This window comes from Mirounga leonina, unplaced genomic scaffold (assembly GCF_011800145.1).
Source record: "Mirounga leonina isolate KUSES-001 unplaced genomic scaffold, KU_Mleo_1.0 Mir_101664, whole genome shotgun sequence".
Taxonomy (NCBI): Eukaryota; Metazoa; Chordata; class Mammalia; order Carnivora; family Phocidae; genus Mirounga; species Mirounga leonina.
In genome coordinates, this window is record NW_023270175.1 from 25459205 (window position 1) to 25480344 (window position 21140).

The following is a 21140-nucleotide window of genomic DNA, read 5'->3' on the forward strand; positions in this document are numbered from 1 at the left end:
CCCAGTGTGTTTGGCTGCTGTTGGGTTTTTCTTCTTTGACTTGTGCACAGTCGTCAACGCAATTTGTATGATGTCTGTTCAGAGGCACGGTCACAGACCGCGGGTCAGGAGGGGTACCCAACTCCCACCTGCCACGAGTGTCTTCAGCCTCCCCGCCCCGACTCCCATGTTCAGTGGGCCACACTAGCCCCAGCGGTAAAGTGAGGCGGAGATACAGATGCTGGTGAAATCTCAGTGCACGTTGTTATTGCCCTTGGCGGTCTAGTGCTTGATAGGGAAAGCACGAACTGTGGCTCTGCTAACTCGGGGGCGGGGGTGGGGGGAGGCCCAAGGGGGACCCCAGTGTGAGAACTCTGCCTGCTCAGCCTTTGGGCCTTTCTCTCTTCTGCCCTCTGGAGGGTGTGTGGGACATGACATGCAAGGATTCCCTACGAAAAGGAGAACGGGGGTCTTGGTGTGGTTGCTAGAAGACCGGTCTTTTGCCCCTCCCCCGCCCGCCTCTCAGAGCCTGAACTTGTGGGAGGTTGGGGAGCAGACCGAGAAGGCAGGAAAGGTCCTGGCAGGGCTGTTAGGGCAGAAGCTCTTCCGCTTCTTGAAGCTCAGAACCGATTCCCTCGGGTAGAGCCCAGTGTGTATCGAATCCCATCTCCAGGAAAAATCCGTTCCGGAAGGGGGAGTAGAATGAAATAGTGTATTAAGGCTAGTGTGGGATGGATTCGGGTTCGAAGTTTACGTTGGGTTGAATGTGAACAGCGGCGTATTTGGTGCCAAGTGTTTGTGGCAGCGCCTGAAATCGTTATCTGAATTGGATACCATTTTTATTTTTTTTAAGATTTTATTTATTTGAAGAGAGAGACAGCGAGAGAGGGAACACAAGCAGGGGGAGTGGGAGAGGGAGAAGCAGGCTTCCCGCGGAGCAGGGAGCCCGATGTGGGGCTCGATCCCAGGACCCCGGGATCATGACCTGAGCCGAAGGCAGACGCTTAACAATTGAGCCACCCAGGCGCCCCGAGTTTGATACCATTTTTAGGGTGTGCCTGTGATCCTGGGGGTGATCATGGCCTGTCTCCTGTTCGGTGAGTGCCCCGTCCGGGTGAGGCGCTGCCCTCCTGCCTAACAGCTGCTCTGTGAGATAGCTTCCCATTATGAGGCTCAGAGGTTGTACAGTGGATATGAGGCAGGGCCGGTGTTTGAGCCCAGGCAGTCTGACTCTGGCACCCTCGTCTGAACAGCTGTGCCATGCTGCACTCACACCCCAGTTGCATGAAAGGGTGTGGTACCTTCTAGAAACAGTGAGTTCCGTGCAAATGGGTTGTGGGTAGTGGGAAAAGAGACGGGGCGAAGCCTTTTTTGTAGATGTTTCCGTGCCCTGCTAAGTAGGGTCAGGAAAGAGAGGTGGGGTTTCTGGGCCTGCCCCCAAGACAAAGACACTTCAGGGTCCGTAGGACGGTCGACACACAACCTGAAACAAGTAACGCATATTCATATGACAGAATGTGAAAATGCCAGCTCTAGGTAAATAGAGGTGGGAGGGGGACTAGAAGTTGTTTCTTTGAAGTCCGTCCCTTTCAGACATTTGCTTTTGAAAACTAGCTCTTGGCCGCTTGGCGCAGATTGCCTTCCTCTGGGCTTTTGACCTGGGAGACAAGAACCTGTCCCTGTAGTCAGCACCCTTGTCGGTCCTGAGTGGGGAAGAGTTGTCTTCAATGTGACACTTGTCATTAAGATCTCTACACAGATGAACCCGTCGGCCTATTAAACTAACTGGACCAGCTACTTCTTTTCCAGTACACTGAACGCTTTTAAAACTCTCTAACCCCTGCTTGTTGGGTGAGCAACCCAGGAATGGTTGGTTGGGGGCGGGAGGTGGGCATTCATGAGCCTGGTTATAATCCATGGTTTGTTTGCCCTGCCTCGTTCCATAGATACTTCTTTAAAAAAAAAAAAAAAAAAAAAAAACTTATTTATTTTAGAGAGAGAGTGCAGGGGGAGGAGCAGAGGGAGAGGGAGAGACAGCCCCGCATCAGTCAGGCTCCCCCCCCCAATCTCGATCTCACAACCCAAGCCAAAACCAAGAATCGGAGGCTTAGCCGACTGCACCACCCAGGCACCGCTCCACAGATGCTTTCTGAGAGTCTCCTGTGTGTCCATCAGACACTGTTCCAGGCATGGAGATAGAGCAGGGAACAGAACAGATGGGGGGCCCTACTCTCAGGGAGCCATCTTTTCCTCAGATCTCATTTGCTCGTGTCCATTTCACAGTTGATGTAAAGGTGCCCTTGGTCTGTGTTTCAGGATATCACACACCTCCTTTTGCCTTAGCCCCAGCCGGCCCTTCTGAATGGGGTGGGGGGCGGGGGTAAGGCAGTGAGGTGCCTCTGGGGAGGGCGGCATGTCAGGGGACTGTCTTCGCTTGGGTGACGGGAAAAGCACAGGGCACACCTGTTTCCTAGTGATGCGAGCCCTCCGCCCGCCCCCGGCAGGGATGAGCCTGCTCTCCTGCCCGCATCCTAATGCCATTGTTGATTGGAGATAACTTCAGTGGTCACGCGGCACCTCGTCTCCATGGCAACACCTCTAAATATTCCTCTGGTGACTTGTGCTCTACATTCTGCCTGGATCCGAGCCCTCCTGTGGCAAAATATTCTAAAGATGTTAAAAGAGGGGGAAAAAAAGGCTCAACTAATAAGTCTATTCTAAACGACTGAGTCATTTGTTTTGATTACCCGGGTGATTGCCAAATGTTAATTTAAAACTGAAATAGGCCATGAGCTCACTGTGCTAACAATGCTGAGTGTTTGAGCTAATACAGCCTGATAATGAGGGGGCCAGCTCCACCGCCTGGTGCGAATGTTAGATGATAAACAGACAGTGGGGAAATATGCGGAACGTCTTGGCAGTTTAACTTTGAGGGTTGTAAATACAAAGTAGAAGGTGTTAACTGTGAGGCATTTCAAAGGAAGTAGATTTTGGGGTGTTTTGGTTTGGTTTGGTTTTTTTTTTTTAGAATTTCTTAACTTTTCTTCTGAAAAGGTAATTTTGCGTCTTGCTTCTCATTTTTTCCTGACTTAGGCGCATTGGAAGTTGTTGTCCACTGTGTCCAGACCTTGCTGACTACATCCCAGTCTCCACACGTCCAGCGTGAGGTAAGTTTCACTGATTGTCACAAATTCGAACACTGATCTTCGTGATGTTGGGGTCGACAGTGTAAAAAAAAAAGCTTTATTTGTATAGTAGACTGAAGAGGATTCATTTTAATTGATCCAACCAATATCCCTGCTTGTCCTACATATTAGCTCTCTGGGGAAGGTCTTTTCGAGGGGGGAAAAAAATCTCATTTGCTTTTAATTGGGGGGCACGGAAAGTGAATGTGCCAAGCACAAGAGAGCTGTTAGAAGGTCTGCCTGAGAATCAAGAGGTGCTCGTGCCCCAGCGTGGACAGTAGGGAGCAGGAAAGCTCCGCGGAGCGGTAGTGGCATCGAGGGAGGAGATTGCTGCCCAGGTGACCACGTGAGAGAGTCGGGCTGACCCCCTCAGTTGTCCGGGGTGCAAGGAGCCAAGGTGTGCGCTGGTCCTGCAAGATTCGAGGTAGGAACGCCCGAGAGGGCTTCTGTGGGGTTATGTCAGCGGGGGCCAGCACGTTGTTTGCAGATCGGAACCGAGGTTCAGAGCGCTGGGCAACCCTTTCACTTAGCAAACGTCCTCGGTCGTCTTCGTTTAGCCACAGGGCTGACGTCGAACTCTGGGATGATTCGGGGTTACTGTGCTCTCCCGGAGAGGCGGGGCATTCGCCTTTGCAAATCTCAAAGATGGTTCATCCAGGCCCAGCGTCCGGGGCCCTGGGCTTTCTGCTTTCTGGGCCCCAGCCTCCCCCACACATTTGCCGGAGAGGAGGTGACATGTGCCAGTGCCAGACTACTCAGGATTTGCACTTTTCATCCATCCAAGGCTTGCTGCGTTTTTGGTTTTGCCTCCCCGCCCCCCATGCTCAGTCTCACGTTCGATGTGGGTCGTTGATTTCGGTGAGGGTAGAGGCTCGCGAGCTGGCCGTTGTTTCCCTGACATCGACTTGCTGTAGAATTCTTCACACGTTTTGAAATATATATATATATTCATACCTTAAAGGATAAAAAACATAGGACAGATTTTTAGGACCGTTTAATCTGATTTTTGTCAGTTTCCTCAATTACGTGGAAGCTGGAAGATCTTCCCAGGGCCCGGGGCTTCCAACTGGCCGAAAGACAAAAGCGTCGGCAGCTTCTTAGCCACGAACGTTCTCGACTCTGCCCTCCGAGGGTCTCAGCCCTGCCGTGGCTGTCGTCTGTAGCCTTTACCTAAAAGGGTAGTTTTCAAACTTTCTCTTTTATAATGATAGAAACCGGTCTTCAAATAAAATCTTAGGCCTTCTCCCAGTAGAGAACACCAGAGCAGAACCGTGACTCTCACCGTCCTCCGAGGAGCCCGAGGGCAGCCGGGAGCACGGTGCTCTCTGTCTGAGGAGCAGACGGTGCAGCTCTGTGCCCCCCCTGCCCCCCGCCAACAGCCCTTGCCTCTCTTTTCCCGCAGCAACAGAGACTAGATTGTTTAAGAAGGGCCACAGAAGGGCACAGCCCATCGACTTCGTTGGCCCTCTACAACTCCGACAGACACGCTTCATCAGTAGAAAGCTTCCACAGAACCTGTGCGTGTTCTCAGAAGGAAACCTTTTCACTGGAGGCCTTTGAGTACATACTCGAAGCGCTTTTGTGATACTAAACCACCCCTGTGACATCTTTAATTTAACCAAAACTTAGCATCTGTGGGTTTCCTTTTAGAGCAGTGAGTTTCTCCAGTGATTCGATGGAATCTGTTGCATGCCATTTCCCTGTGGCAGGAATCTATAGGCCTGACGGGAAGCAGTGCAGTGGTCACGATGCAGCTCTATCTTGTGACCTTCCTTCACTCCTCGTCCTGATTGGTTCATCCCCCCAGCCCTACTGAGTACTAGGCCCGGAGCGTAGGCCCACGTGAGCGGGTCGGGCCGACCCAGTCAGCTGTCCGGGGTGCAGGGAGCCAAGGTGTGCACTGTCCCTGCAAGATCCCCTGCAAGTGGGCCAAAGACAAAGAATACTACAGTTTGGTCTCACACTCTTCAAGTATAGGCCATCCCTTGATGCTTTTCCTGTTTGCAGATGGGGAAGCCGAAAGTTGATTTTCCTTTTTAATTAAATTGCCCAATATTGAGTAGGCCCGGATGGGTTCAAGGGGGCAGATCAAAGTCCCTGTCACCAGTCTGCTCTCTGAGCCTGTGATTTATGCCACCGCCGGCGAGGCATGTGCAAATAATGAAGTCTGCGAGCACAGTGCTGGGGACACAGCTGTGCCTGGAACCCAAATGCCCCCAAAATGAAAGCAAATATAAATTGCGTATTCACACCACATTGTTTAAGTTTGCTCGGAACAATTGAATGGTTTAAGAAAATGGGGGTTTTGCAGTTTTCACGTTGAGGGTATTTTGTTTTTTAAATAATAATGGGTCCCAGCTTATGTTTAATACAGCATTTGTCACAGGTCAACTTAATCATTCAAGAATTTGAAATTATTTCATTTGGCCACCTTTTAATTATGGAATTACTTGGAATGAAAACTTAAACCCAACATAATTCTTTTTTTTTTTTTAAACTTTTTATTTATTTACTTATTCGTTTGTTGATTCATTGATTCATTCATTCGTCGGTTCGTTGAAGTCATCTCTGCACCCAGCGTGGGGCTTGAACTCACAACCACGAGATCAAGAGTCGCATACTCCTCTGCCTGAGCCAGCCAGGCGCCCCGAACCCAACATAATTGTTAACACACCCATGAGCTGGGTATTCTATGTATTTGTTTCTGTAGTAGTGACAACGTAGTGAATGAATTAAACATGTATTTCACATCTAGGAAATATTTGTATCACTGACATATGGTCACTTTCATTATTGATTTGGCAGTTTGTAATATTTAAAATATAATTTGTAATATTAAAATGTAAAACTTAAAATACAGTAGTCGTAGTGGTTTGGTTTGTACCATTTATATTGACGTGACCTCTCTTCTTGGTGACCAGCAAGGAAGCATGAAAACCAGCACAGATGGGTTACACAAGCTTAAAGAATTTGGAAATCATCAGTCTAGAGCCAAGGTATCAAACTGGTGGGCTGAATCTGGCACACAGAGGTGTTCTTTTAAAATTTTAAGTGAATTGCCAGCATTGAAAAATTGAGAGATTTCACATGTTTTAAAAACCCAGACTTTCAGCTTCTTTTGAAATATCGGAAGATCTGGCAACATCGAGCCTGCATTCCTGTTGGGCAACACTCGGCGGCAGAGCCGAGTGGCTGCTCTTGTCTTCAGATGGAAGGCGAGCTCTGAAATTTGCCATAGCCCCCACCACTCTCTTACCTCCTCGACCCCAAGGACAGGGGTCGGTGGCCGTTATCTGAGTGTTTTACTCATTTTTAAGACCTGCTTGGCTCTTAGAGGCATGTAAGATTTCAACCTCCGGTCTAGATGAAGTTGAGGCTCCAGACGGAGAGCCATCCTTTCAAAGTATTAGCTTTTAATTTTCAGGTACATGATGTTGGGCGGTACTCATTTTAACTTAAGGGCATGCATTAAGAGAGTTGAGGATTGGGGCACCTGGCTGGTTTGGTCAGTAGAGCGTGTGACTCTTATCTTGGGGTCGTGAGTCCAAGCCCCACATTGGGTGTGGAAATGACTTGCCAAAAAAGGGTTGAGGGTAAACATTTGAGGAGAGAGCTACCTTCTGATGGTGTCTGATTAAGAAGAAGGAGCATTAACAGAGTTTGGGGGATTCCTGTGCTCTTTCCCCCCACTTTTCTCAGACTTTCACACGTGGATTCTAACACGGGAGGTCTGGGGAAGGGCCTGAGATTGCCCAGTTCCAATAAGCACTGGATTGTACCACTGCTAGTCTGAGGACCCATGTCCCTTTGAATAGCAAGGGGACTCAAATGTAAAGAAATCCTAAGAAAAAGCAGTCGTGCAGTGATGTTTCTACATGTCTTTTTCTTTGGCCCTAGAAAGAGAAGGAGATCTTGGACAGGCTATTTGTGGTTGAATCTTCATAGGTAAACCTGAGTTCACTTCAAGTTCACTCCACCAGTAGGGTAAGTTTAGAAAGTCAGTTATTTTCTTTTTAAGATTTATTTATTGGAGGGTGCCTGGGTAGGTCAGTCGGTTAAGCATCTGCCTTCAGCTCAGGTCATTATCCCAGGGTCCTGGGATCGAGCCCCGCATCGGGCTCCCTGCTCAGCGGGAAGCCTGCTTCTCCCACTCCCACTCCCCCTGCTTGTGTTCCCTCTCTCGCTGTCTCTCTCTCTGTCAAATAAATTAAAAAAATCTTTAAAAAAAAGATTATTTTATTGGGGCGCCTGGGTGGCTCAGTCGGTTAAGCGGCTGCCTTCGGCTCAGGTCGTGATCCCAAGGTCCTGGGATCAAGCCCCACATCGGGCTGCCTGCTCCTGCTTCTTCCTCTGCTCCTCACCTCGCTCTCTCTCACTCTCTCGCTCTTTCTCAAATAAATAAATAAAAATCTTTTAAAGATTTATTTATTTGAGGTGTGGGGGGGAGAGGTGGGGAGGGGCAGAAGGAGAGGGAGAGAGAGAATCCCAAGCCGACTCCCCACTGAGTGTGGAGCCCGATGTGGGGCTCGATCTCACAACTCGGAGATCATGACCCGAGCTGAAATTAAGAGCTGGATGCTCAACCGGCTGAGCCACCTAGGTGCCCCAAAAGTCCATTATTTTTAGTACAACATAGCCATGTGTAAAAGATAAATTTTTATTTTAAAGATTTTTTTTTTCATTTTATTTATTCATGAGAGACAGAGAGAGAGAGAGAGAGGCAGAGGGAGGAGTAGGCTCCCAAGGAGCAGGGAGCCCGATGCAGGACTCGATCCCAGGACCCTGGGATCATGACTTGAGCTGAAGGCAGACGCTTAACCATCTGAGCCACCCAGGCACTCTAAATTTTTATTTTAAAATGTGCTTTAAATGAAGTACTTACAGTAAAATAGCTACACATGTTAAAGCTGGCAAACCACGAAGTAGGAATGAGAGCTGTGAATTTTGTAACTGTAGAAGAATATATTTATGAGACGCTTAGAAAACTTATAAATAAGACGACAGAAAATAGGACATTTATCAAGTCCCTGGATAAATGATAACCTTGTAAGCTATAAAATGATAGAAGGTAGTCAGGAAGAGTATCAACAGACTTACATATATGAAAATTTTCTGAGAGAGTGGGTCTTCAGTGTTCTTAACCACCCACACAAGAAACAGGAGCCCTGAGGTGGCAGATGTGTGAACTAATTTGATTGTGGTAATCAGCTATGTCAAATCATCGTGTTGTTTACCTTCAGAAGCATGTACAATTCTTGCTAATCAAACCTCAGGAAAGCTGGGGAAAATAATGAAAGGAAAACACACCAGGAAAAGTTTGCGGTGCATTTGATAAGATAGTTAATTTCCGTATCGTGCACAGAGCTCATAGAGATCGTAAGGTCTGGCACTAGCCCGGCCGATGGTGGATGCGCCATAACTGTTGGTTGAATGAATTCCCCAGCAGCTAGAAGGGTAAAAGACACGCCCGTTGTATCACAGAGCGAACAAACGCATGGAAAAATGCTCAGCCTCATTGGTATGCGAAGGTAAAGCATATTCGAATGTCACAAAGGTGCATTTTTCACCTATTAAGTCAACAAAAACAAAAGGAAAACCTAGAGCTCATACGGTTGGTTGCCTCGAAACTGAGAAACACTCACTGCTGGTAGCACTGTAAGTTGGTAATAATGCCTTTTGGAACATTATTTGGCAGTTTATGGCCACAGTCACCAAGATTGGTACCCCTTGGTCCAGTAATCCTGTTTTGGGAAATGTGTTCTAAGAAACAAATTTTTCTAAGAGAAGAGGATGAGAGCTGTATGTTACAGGTATTCATCGCAGGGGTATTCACAGGGACAAAAAGTTTGGAAGAATTTACGTGTCCAACATTGGAGAAATGGTTTATATACTCTAGAAGGATTGTTGGTTAAGCCATTAGGATACATCTGTGCAGTGGAATTCCGTGAATCTGCTCAAAATGATCATCTTGAGGCGTGCAGACCGATACGGAAGAATTGTGTAACACAGCCTTGCTAGAAAATGCACGAGGTAAACTTGTTGATGTGCTGTGATGATAGCCTTGTGAAGAGCCGTGTGCGTGCGGACAAGAGCGATGGGCAGCACCTCATTTGAGGTTTTTTCCGTATTACTGTCCTGCAGTTTGTACATTGTGCCAGAAGTCGACGGCTTTCACCTCCTTCACTTGTGTCATAGGTGAGGACGCCTGCTTAGAGCCTAGACCGGGGGTTCTGATGACAGTTCCTACTGGCTGCTTCGTCCCGTCATCCTCCACTTCGGGGTTTCTTCCCTTTTTCTTCTCTTCTCCCATTTTTCTTTGGTTTTCTGTGGTTGGTAGAGAGGCATCTTGGTGTCCCACGTGGTCGCGTGTAAATCCTGGTCCCTGAGCTTTTCCTTACAGCGTAGCAGGGCCAGGGAACGAATCTTGCTGTCTGAAGGTTCCGGGCGCTCTCGACTAGAGCCTCAGTGGGGCCGCAACGCAAGGGCGATGCCTAGTTCATCTTCTGGTGGCACTGAGCTAAGTGACAGAACTCCTCTCTGGTGTCCTGAGCCTCCGTACAGCGGCCCCTCCCCTCCAGCTGGGTTCCCTGTGTCCGATAGACTTGTTTCCCTGCTGTATGTGTACTTTTCTCCTTTAATTAGGTCAGTTACTTCATGTCTGTTTTTCTTTTCTGACATGGTTTCCTCTGGCTTGAGCACCACATATTTTCCCCATATGTCATTGCCTCTAGAGCTTCATGTTGCAATCGTCGTTCAAGGGGAACAGAGAGCACATTACTGGGGGGGTGGGTAGCTCTTGACTCTTTGCCTGCCCTTTGCCTGCATGAGCATTCCTATTGCCTTTGGGCCCAGTTCTGTTTGGTTTTGTAGTCTTCCTCGTCAGTTATGTTTGGACTGAGAGATACTTGAGTAAAAATAATGGTAAGTCAGAGATCTGTCTGGCAAAGGTGCAGCCCGTTTGTTAAGGTTAGTGGTTTATTTACCTCCCCTGTCTCTATGGTGACTAAGTCCGGCGCTGGGATTTAATGGACTTAATTTTGACCTCTTGGACATGGCCTAGCTTTCCCAGCCTCTGATACAGAAAGAATTCATTTTCACTGGAGGAGAGAAACTGTGCCTCACTTAGAGGAAGGGTCCTCACAGGACTCTTGAAAAGTGGAATCTCCAGAGTCTTGGATTCTTCAGCCGTCTTCGATCAGAGTTCGTATAGCACTTGTAAAGAAAGCTGAGAAGTCTTCTAGAGAAACACACACATGCACACATTACTTGAAAGCATTTCTTTTCAGTGGAATAAAGTACTATGTAGTTACTGTGAAGGAACGGCCTGTAAGAACTTTTTGTAAGAGAACCATTTGTAAGAATAGTCCATCAATGGGAAGGAACAGTGACTGGATGTTACATTTTTTTTATTTTTAAAACGTATCTTCTTTATCCATTACAGGCTTATAAATTCACATGCATATACATATTTAAACCATATTTCAGAGTTTAAGCATACTGAACTGAGCCACGGAAGTCCGTAATAAAGATTGGGTTGGACAAGGATTCCCGTGGAAGAAGCCAGATTGGGACGCTGAAATTCAGGTCTAGTGTTCCACCTGTATCCACTTGAAGTGACCTCCAAGGTAGCTGGTGTCAAGCTATCTTCAGCTAAAGTTGGTTCAGACTTTGGTCTGACCTGTTAAAACTTTGGCTCCTCTCCCATATGATGCTTTGAGACTTAGAAGGATACCCCGGTTTTAGGAAGTTAAACGATTTATCCATAATCACGTCAGAGTGCTTTACTTTACTCTGTTTAAGGCTTGTGTATGCTGTTAGTCTTTTCACGGAGAATGTACCTGTTTGCAGGTCCTTTCATCTTCTCTAGGCGCAAACTCATATATGTGAATTTTCTTTAAAACCAAAGCAAAGGAGCCCATCGGTGACTAACAAGCATTGCGCGAAGGCCAAGGGGAGAGGTGACATGAGTGTGTTGCATCCTTATTCCCCAGTGAAATATTAGGGTTCGGATCAGTCATCACATTCCGTTCAAGTCAAATAGGGACTTGTGAATACCTAATGTTTTTATTAAGATTTTTTAACGTCATAAAACTCCTTGGATGTGGAAGTTGTTTTTAAGACTTTCTCCATCATCAACTCATCTATTAATAGGACAAAGACTTGAGGAGCCAACAACAGATGCTCGCCTGTAAAGAGATCCATACTTGGGAGATGAATGTTGGGTTAGTCAGTTAAGTCCTGGGTTTGAAACTTCTCAGATTAAGGTCACAGCTAAATCATGTACATTTTTATCATGGTCAGTACAATAAGCCCAGCTGAGGTCAAAGCTTTTGCAGACCTCAAACCCTGAAGGCCGAAGCCCTTGACGATGCTTTTACGATGCTTTTGAGAAAGAGTAGCACTTATATCCTCCTCATTATCATTGTCACCATCATTCTCGTCCTATCAACCTTATATGCTGAAAGCCCGGCATGGAGAACTGTGCTAATGCTAGTCGTAATTTATTTTATTATTTCTATAATTGTGAATATTTCCATTTTGTTTAAACAGCTCTAGGCATCAGATCAATTTAACTAAAAAGGATGAAATATCCAAAAAAAAATGTATTTAGAATAGCCGCCTCACTCTCCTGTCCTGTCAGCCAGACAAGCTTCACCCTTCGTATCGTGTCTCTCCCAGAGGGATGTCCAGGGAGCGGGTGAACAGTCAGTTTCTGTAACACTTCTTCACCTAAGAAGTCAGGCAGTGCTCCTTAGGGAGTTTGGTGAAAATCTGTGCTCTTTGTGAGTCTGTGGCCATCTCTTCAACCATGTGATGTGTGTACATGATATGACCGTTTTCATACATTCTTTGGGGCTGCGAAGTAGTGACTTACATAAGATGTACCAAGTGTTTCTTTTCCAGAAGGTGAGTTCTACTCTTGGTATTGGGCTCACGTGACAGGTTTGAACCCAGAGACAATACGGCGTGTTGCGTTCTTTCAGCCCTTCCTTCATGTTCCTAGCTGTGTCCTCCATATCCTCAGGCCTTACGGACTTTACACAGGACCTTGCCCAGCTCCTTTGGTCCTCTCCTGGGTGTTCCCTTTTTGTCACGCGGACAATGGAAGGCCCAAAGAGAGTCAAGGATTTGGTTGGGGCTGCCATCTTGTACAGTGGTTCTCCCTTAGCTGCGGTTCCGCCTTCTGGGGTTTGTGTCACCTGCAGTCAGCCATGGTCTGGCAGCAGGTGATCCTCCTCCCGACGTAGCGTCAGAAGATCAGAAGTAGCCTGATGCTACATCAAGGTGCCTCCATCCTTCACCTCGCTTCGTCTCATCACGGAGGCATTTCCCCTCACATCAGCACCACGCGGAAGAAGAGTGCGTCACGGTAAGATATCGAGAGAGGGACCACGTTCGCATAACCTTTATGACGGTATCATCGTTCTAATCGGTCTCTTTTATTATTAGTTATTATCATTCGTCTCTTACTGCGCCTGATTTACAAATGAAACTTTATCATCGGTATGTATGTACAGGAAAAAACATAATCTGTGTCGGGATCGGTACTGTCCGCGGCTTCAGGCATCCACGGGGGGTCTTGGAACGGATCCCCTGCGGGTGAGGGGGCACCGCTGTCCTCTGCTTTCCCCAGGAAACTGGAAGCTCTTTGGGAGTGGAAATACTGTGTTTTCTCTGATGTCCTCCATGTCAGCTGTGATTCAGTGCTGGAGGCTTTGCAAGCAGTCACTGGAGAAACCGTTAATTGAATGAAGGGCATGTTATGAATTAGAAATCATACAAAGCATTACCATGTCATTACTCAGGACTGCCTCGGGATCATCGTTTGACTCCCTGTTCCTCTAATACCAGACATCATTGGAGCATGGTCTCGAATAGATCAGTCCTTCTTACCTCATTGTAACATGGCATCATTGGTTTCCAACCTTCTATTATGCAGTTTTTCCAATAGGCAGAAAAGTTGAAGCTGTACAGGAAATGGACTTGACCCCCACGTCACATGGTCCCATTACTTGTATTGTTGAGACTTGGAATGCCAGCCGAGGCCCTAGAGTTGAGGGTCTCATTTATATGAGGAAGACTGGAGAATTGGGGTTGAGGATAGTGGGGCAGAAGGTTAGAGCTAGGTCCGACAAGAGATGGGGAAGGAGGTTCAGAGCCAGGAATTGAGCAGTGCGCTACCTCTTACAAAGTACAGGGTCCTTGCGTTCTTTTTTTTTCCCCCCAAGATTTTATTTTTAAGTAATCTCTACTCCCATCATGGGGCTCAAACTCACAACCCCAAGATTAAGAGTCACGCTCTAGCGATTGAGCCAGCCAAGCGCCCCATGGGTCCCTCCTCCGTTCCAGTGGTTTTCACGTTATATTCCATAGAATCCTAGAATGCATAGAAATGTTGCAGAGGTTTCACCAACATTGGAATTAGACTTTTCAAAGTGTATTGAACTATTAAAAAAAAAATTGACAAAAAGCAACAGACCTATTCAACGGTGTATTGTAGTAAATTTTGACATGTTGGAGAACACTTACCAGTTGACTTGAAAATAAGTAAAGGTTATTCATGTCAACTTAAAATAAAATTTTGGATAACACCTATCTGTCATCCATCAAAGCCAGGGTAATATTTCTGTTACAGGAATGAAGACAAAAGGTCTTCAGCAAAACTGTTCCACTAAAGCCATGGTGTTAAGGCATTGGCCTGAGAAAGCTGAAGTTACAGTTTGGTTTCCAGTTACCATGAGCGCTTAGCCATCTGTTATATTTAGATTTTTTTTGTCTAGTACCTTTAGGAATCTGGAAACCGATGAGTATATGCTTTCAACTTGAAATGGCCATAAAAGGGGGAAAGGTAGTTAAGAGGCTGGAGGCTGGTTCCTGTGCCATCCCTCGGTTGGGGCCATGTGAATGGACTGGGGAACCTTCTCAAAGGTCTCTCTCTTGGCCCATAGCTCAAACTGCTCAACCTAAGTCTGAAGATGTATGTTTGCAGTATTGCAGTTTACGATGAGATTTTTCAGGGCTTCTTGGATTATGCCCGAAAAGCTTTACAATGGCTTTGGCAGATTCCTTTCAGATGGAGGCAGTGGTACTCACTGCCCTTCGTTCTGGATTGTACCGTGTTCTGTGCTGACCGTCTCAAATGCCTTTTGGAAGCCAGCACCTGCTTGTACGTGGCTGTGGTTGTGTTTTGAAATGTTTGCTTATCTATATTTTATTCTCCCCTAACATCTTACGATGAAGATTTTCAAAGTTGAAGTGGTTTTGTGGTGCACACCTGTATCCCCATCATTTTACTGTATTTGTTTGATCACAGTATCTACCCATCCCTCTGTCTATCCATAAATTCGTATTCTTTTTGGATGCATTTCAAAGTAAATGCAGTAGATTTCACCAGTTAAGTAGCTTTACGTATTTTACACACTTGGAGTCTGGCTTTTTGAACACTACGCAAATGTGCATACGTCGGCCTAGAGTCCTATGAAAGATGTAAAATAAATGCTCAGTTTTACTGGGAAAAAATTTAGAAGCCTTATTTTTAAAAGTAACAGATTTTCTGGAATTCTGGCATGGTGTTGGAAAAGAATACTGGTGTATTTTTAAATCTGAACTTTCTCGTGACTCAGACGTTACTGACCCCTAATAAAGAAGGGGGGGTATCCTTGTAAATTTTGTTTTCATTGTTGAGACAGGAGCCAGATAACTTCCACCTCTTACAGAGAGGCAGGAAAAAAAAAAAATAGAAATGTTATAAACAGCCAGTGTTGGTCACTCCAACAAAATCTATTTTATTTGGAAAGCAGAGGGGAGCAGTTAACTGGGGACTGAATTGGTCTATGCTGGATCCGATCCCAAACCCTGGTGTCAAGGTGTTAAGTGCAAATTATTAAAAAAACACTCTTGTTACAATTGGATCAGTGAGACACACACAGATGGAGATGAAAGATTTGAGTGTATGGCTTTTGCCCCTATTTGTACAGAAAGCACTCTACGTTCTTGCAAAGCTGTGTTGTTGTCCCCTTTATTCTCAGTCCCCAGAATCGTGTCCAGACGTTCTCCCTTGGCCCGGGGGGTTGACTGGGTGTATTTCCTTCTGGAAGTCTTCACTTGCGCTCTTGAGTTAGCTGGCAGATCCCTTAAAAGCATTTCCAAGCAGCTTTTCCCACTCCCCATAGGGGCTAATCCTGTAGCTTCCACCCCGGTTCCAGCTGCTGTGGTCCCCATCTCTGACCTTCCACGAAAAGTTAGTGTAGATGAACGAAAAGTTAGGATAGAAGATCTTTGGGGCGGGGAGTAGGTGGGGGATGTGGGTGGAGAACTGGGTGATTGGGTACATTTTAAATGTGTCAATAGAACTTGACTAGGACCAAATTATGCGTAGGGAGTTGTACAAACTTTACCAAGCTCCTCAGACAGACGCACTACCCTTTCAAGCTCATAAAAACTCCTTGGCACCATAGAACAATATGTACTTTGGTCTCGGAAGAGACCGTTAGGTCGCAGAGGTTTTTATCCCTCTCTACCACTGACTTGCTCTTTGGTTTTTTGGCCTGTTTGTTTGTTTTTTAAGGTTTTATTTATTTGACAGAGAGAGAAAGAGAGAGAGAGTGAGCACAAGCCGGGGCGGGGGGGCGGGGGGGGTGGCAGGTAGAGGGACAGGGAGAAGCGGGCTCCCTGCTCGCGGGACTCGATCCCGGGATCCCGGGATCATGATCTGAGCCGCCCAGGCGCCCCGGACTTGCTCATTGATCTCAGAAGGTGATGCTGCAGCTGATGAACTGTCTGTGCTCTGACAGAGCAGGTTACAACTGTGTCTAGTTTTTGTTACAGCTCAGGCGCTTGAATTATTTCATTAACATTTAGATACTATCATGAAGCAGGGTTAATTTTTGGAAAGGGTCGTCCCAGCTACGAATACTTTATGTTCTGTCGTCCACATGTATAGTTCCGTCTTAATTAAATAGTCCCACAGATCCGTTTAGAAGATGCATTTTCTCCCTGCAAAGCGTGTGTTTAAAACACATCGAAATTGATTAGACTGTGCACTTATTGCTAGCAGGAAGGCAGACAGACAGTTGTCTGTATTTATGATTAGGACAGGTGACAGGACTGGCGCTTCTATTCTTGGTTTGATCTCACCCCCCTCACTTAAGGCAAGACGCTTAATCTTTTTAATGTCTCAGTTTATCCCTCTATAACACCTGTAGCCTTCTTTCATGAAAACACTACCTGGGTTTATATATGGCATTTGAGGATGTGATAACAGTACGTGGCACGGAGGTTCAAATGACTCTGTAGAAATTATTTGTATGTTGAATGATGATCTTGACAAATTACTACTTACTACATTTAGAAAGTTACAGCTCTGGAGGGAATTGATATTTGATATTGTTGTCCTGTGTGTTCTAAGTTACCATCATAACAGTAGGAAAATAAACCCTGTCTTGGCTGTGTTACAAAGGGATTAACTCACTTCTTCAAGTTATTACTAAATCTCCAGCCCTTTCCACAACAGAAATAAAAAGTGCTCCTTGTTTTCTTTACTTTTTCTAGGATAGAAGTCTTCAGACTTCTAAATTCAGGGGTAATTTTTTCTGTCGTTGAGTGTTTTCCAAGTGATTCTCTTTGTGGAGACGGAAGGGTAAACCATGTCAGAGACTCAGAGCAACTGAAGTGTGCAGAGGGGGAGGGTATTATGCCTTTGATTTGTAGATCAAAGCGAAGCGCCAAGATTATGTGGAGCTTGCCTATTACACATTTGTTCCCAGCTCCTTGTGTCTTTGCAGAGAATGAAATCCGAACGAAATACAAGAGGATTAAAGAGCTAGACCCCAAGTAAAAGTGAAATGCCCGTATGACTACCTTCTGAATTCTCTCTCCTGGGAAGCGTGGGCTAACGAGAGGGAGAATCCGTGTCACGGAGGTTGTCAGTCTCTTTCTGATGATCTTGAGTCATCAGAAAGAGACTCGATTTTATGGTGCGTAATAAATAGGTGTATGTTTTTTGTGAAACTCGTGGGGTGTGAATCAGGTGGAAACTCATCCACTTGAAAAATGAGGAGACACTGCCTGCTTGGGTACAAAAGCCTGATCTATGTAGTATTTTTCTTTTCTTCGACAAATCTGTCCTTTCAGCGTTCCTTTTCAGTTCGGACAGTACCAGGGTGCAGATGATGGAATTCGGTTCCTAAAACAACCCGATAGGGATAGCAGGACAGGTATCAATGTCCCCATCGTATTGATGAGGAGGGAAAATGAACCAGCGGAGCCAAGGCTTCTCTCTGGGATTTCTGATTCCACGTCTATTGTTCGTTCCTTGAGTTAGAAAACAGTCAAGTCCACAAAACACTCCCTTGGTCTTTTCATTAAATGAAAGCTTAAAGTTAATTTCACTTTTATACTCTTGTCTCTCTTTTTACAAAGTTAACTTGTAATTGGCTTTGCAGTGGCTGAGCTCCTGAATTAAGCTCTTCTCTGCCCACTTCCTTATCCAATATGGGCTTCGGCATTTATTTGTGACATTAAACGAGTAGACAGTTTGAAGTGAATTAAAATTAAATCGGTTTTGTGATTTTTCTCATACTCCCGGTTTGCCGCGCTGAGTTGCCACAACCCTGAGACTGAGAGGATCCCTGTTTTAACATCTAACAGAAATAGCTGGGAGGCACACTTCTAAATCGATTTGCATTTATTACACTGATTTATAAACTTCTGCCCTGTTTCCTGACCTCCAAAGAGTTAATTTGTCAAGTGTCTGCTGTGAGGTTGGAGTGCGGTGCTCGGGACATTTCTTTCTCTCGTTGGTCTCAGCTGGTAAGTCAGGGACGAAGAGAACACGAGTCACCTGGCCTGGGGTTAGTGATGTGACCTTGGAAAAACAAGAGCCCATTTCAGGAAAGACCGACTTCTGAGGCCACAGACCTCAAGCTGCTCTCCTGCTTTCAAGAAGGAACACTCACAGGGTTCATTTAAAACCCTGCTACAGTTAGAGTCCAAAAAATCCCTGCCCGGTTTCTGTAACGAACGAGGCTGGCGTTTTGTTTTCCCAGCATGCAGTTTGAAGGTCAGACCTGTGAGTCAGAGCCGGGCACTCTGGTGGTGGTATGCACCAGGGACGCGTCCCGGGTCTAATCTCCCTCTAATCACCCGCCAGGCCTTGTGCCCGGCTCAGGTCGCTCCATCATAACCCCCTTTCGTTTTTAAAAATAGATAAAGAGGAGAACACGAACGTTTGAAAATCAGATACCATATGTACTTTTATAGCTTTTCAGCCCAAAGACTTGATGAACACCAAGTGCCTCATCAGTGTTGGGACAGGGACCCCCCCCCCGCCCCCGACGGCAAGCGATGTGGCGCAGTGCGGCTCGGTGTGAGCGTACGTGTACGTTGTCCGGATAAGTGTTTTGCTCCCTTTCTTGTTTTGTAATTCACTGGCGAGGCATTGTGGTTTGGTGCAAAGAGCACTAAACTTGGAATCAAAAACCACTTCCTGTCTGGGTGGCTTATTAACTCAGGGTAACCTTAGCATAGTTGGCATGGATTTCCAGATGGCATCCTCTGTGCGTGGACAAAAATAATCGGCCATTTCAGTAAGCTTTGGTGGGTGCCACCCGATCCACTTGAGAGACTTTCATCCTTTTCCTTTTTCTCTCTTGCTCCCTTGCAGCCCTTGTAAATCACAACTCTCGTGCATCCGACCCCCTGCTGGGTGCGAGAGGAAAGCAATCTGATTAAATGAACTTACTACTTTTATTAGTTGGTTCGTTGTTTGTACTAACAGACTGGGAACAACTTAAGTGTCTGTCAGTAAGGGACTGATGAAGACAGTCGTACTGTGTACCTTATGAAAGTAGGAAGCTCTTTATGCACTCACATGCAAAATTCTCAAAAATATATTAAGTCCAAAAGGCAAGGTGTAGAAGAGTATGTATAGTAAGTACATCACCATTACGTTTTTAAAAGGGGAAAAAGACAAAACATACACAGCTCCCTCTTTTCCTAGGCCCAGTATCTCTGGAACCATAAGAAGACCCTGGTGTTACCGGTGACTGAGAGAGGGAAGTGGGTGTCTGGGGATGGGCAAGAAAGGATGATTTTTCACTATATACTCTTTGTACCTTTTTAAAAAACACTTTAATATTTAAAAAATAAAGTATATCCATACACGAAACAGTGCTCAGCAGCAGCATTACTCATAATAGTGAAAAAGTAGAAACAGCTCCTGTCCGTCAGCGGACGAGTGAATAAACAGGGTGTGGTCTATCATCCACACAATGGAATATTATTCGGCAGTAAGATCCAATGAAGGGTCGTACGTGCTACGACATGGCTGAAACTTGAAAAGAGCAGGCTTAATGAAAGGAAGGCAGGAAGAAAAAAAAAGGAAGGCAGGCAGGCACAAAAGATCCCACACATCGTATGATCGCGTTTACATGAAGTGTCCAGAATCGGCAGTTCCACACACAGGAAGTAGATGAGTGGTTGCTGGGAGCCTTGGAGGAAAGGGGGGTGGGCAGGGAGTGACTGCTGATGGCCACAGGGTGTCTTTCTTGATGATGAAAATGTTCTGGAATCAGGTGAGGGTGATGTTTCCGCAGCTTTACGAAGATGCTAAAAAACCACCGCAGTGTACGCTTTGCAAGGATAAATTTTATGGTGTGTAAATTGGACCTTCATATGTGAACGGAAAAGCAACTTGGTGGAGTCACGAACATGGAAACTAAGAATCACTGTGAACCTGTGAAGCAGTGAACAGCTTCCTTACGTTCCCACCTAAGAAATATTTCCATAGTAAAATATTTCACATAGGGTCACTAATGATACCAGAGACCTTCTTATCCTTTAGCTACTTTCCCTGACACTCGCCGGTGATCTCATTTCATCGGGGAGTATTGGTGACTCAGATGAAGGAAGCCCTGATCCGTATAAAGGACTTGCGGTATGTGGGATCGAGGTGTTGTGGCTAGAGGCCTTCCCCGGTCCCTGCCCCTTGGACAGAAGGTCACGGCAGCTTTGAAAGGAGCCTCAGGGAATCGTGTGGACTAGTCTGCCCTTTCTCTCCTGGTAACTGGTCCCAGAGGGGCCCCCCCGTCCCTGTCCTGCCTCCCTGCTCCCAGGAGCCGCCCCTGTTCCCTTGCTTATATCCTCCTGGGTTGAGTTGAGTCGCAGGGTTTAAGGAGCCCTTCCTAAAAGGACGGGAGACCAGTGGGCCTGACAAACATAGCTCCTCTTCCCGCTCGTCGCTCGCCCTTCACAGGTCCTGTGGCGCTGCCGACTGTCCCCCCAGCAGGACAGTTCCCATCATGGCCGCTAGCCTGTCCGTGGGTCGGGCAGGTAACAGTGTTGTGTCAGAGTTCCCAACTCCGGGTGCTTAAACCCGAATTCCTCTTGGGGTGGGCGTGGGAGGTTGACCACAACGTGTCTTTGGTCAGGAGCGGGGTAGACGATGCGTCTTTCAGTTCCGCCAGCCCCTGAGACCTCAGGCCAAGTCTCCCCACACACCGGCTTACCTCAGGTCGGCTGCTGAGCCCTTCCTCTGAGTGGCCTAGTAAGATAGGTGGGGTTTTTGTTTTTGTTTTTTTTTAAGATTTTATTTATTTATTTTAGAGAGAGCACGAGTGGGGAGAGGGGCAGAGGGAGAGGGAATGGGAGAGACTCCGAAGCGGACTCCCTGCTGAGTGCGGAGCCCGATGCAGGGCCCGATCCTGCATCGATCCTGCATCGATCCAGGCCATGACCTGAGCCAAAACCAAGGGTCAAACGCTCAACTGACTGAGCCACCCAGGCGCCCCTAAGACAGGTCCTTGAGACCCATGCCCTTGGCATTCATTCAGAATTAATTCACATAATACATACAGAACTAAGCTATGTTATGGCCGGAGCTACTGTTTCTGATGGTAAGAAATTTTTCTTTCTTTCTTTTTCTTTTCTTTTCTTTTCTTTTCTTTTCTTTTCTTTTCTTTTCTTTCTTTTCTTTCT

General features: G+C 46.3%; 1 protein-coding gene across 1 annotated transcript in view; it reads left to right on the forward strand.

Annotated features, from left to right (window-relative positions):
- Positions 1-3072: 3072 nt before the first annotated feature.
- FHL1 (four and a half LIM domains 1) overlaps positions 3073-21140 on the forward strand; it is a 38577-nt gene continuing 20509 nt past the window's right edge. The window contains exon 1 of the mRNA XM_035009212.1: positions 3073-3146. The gene's annotated coding sequence lies outside the window, so the exon portion shown is untranslated. The remainder of the gene's footprint in view (positions 3147-21140) is intronic.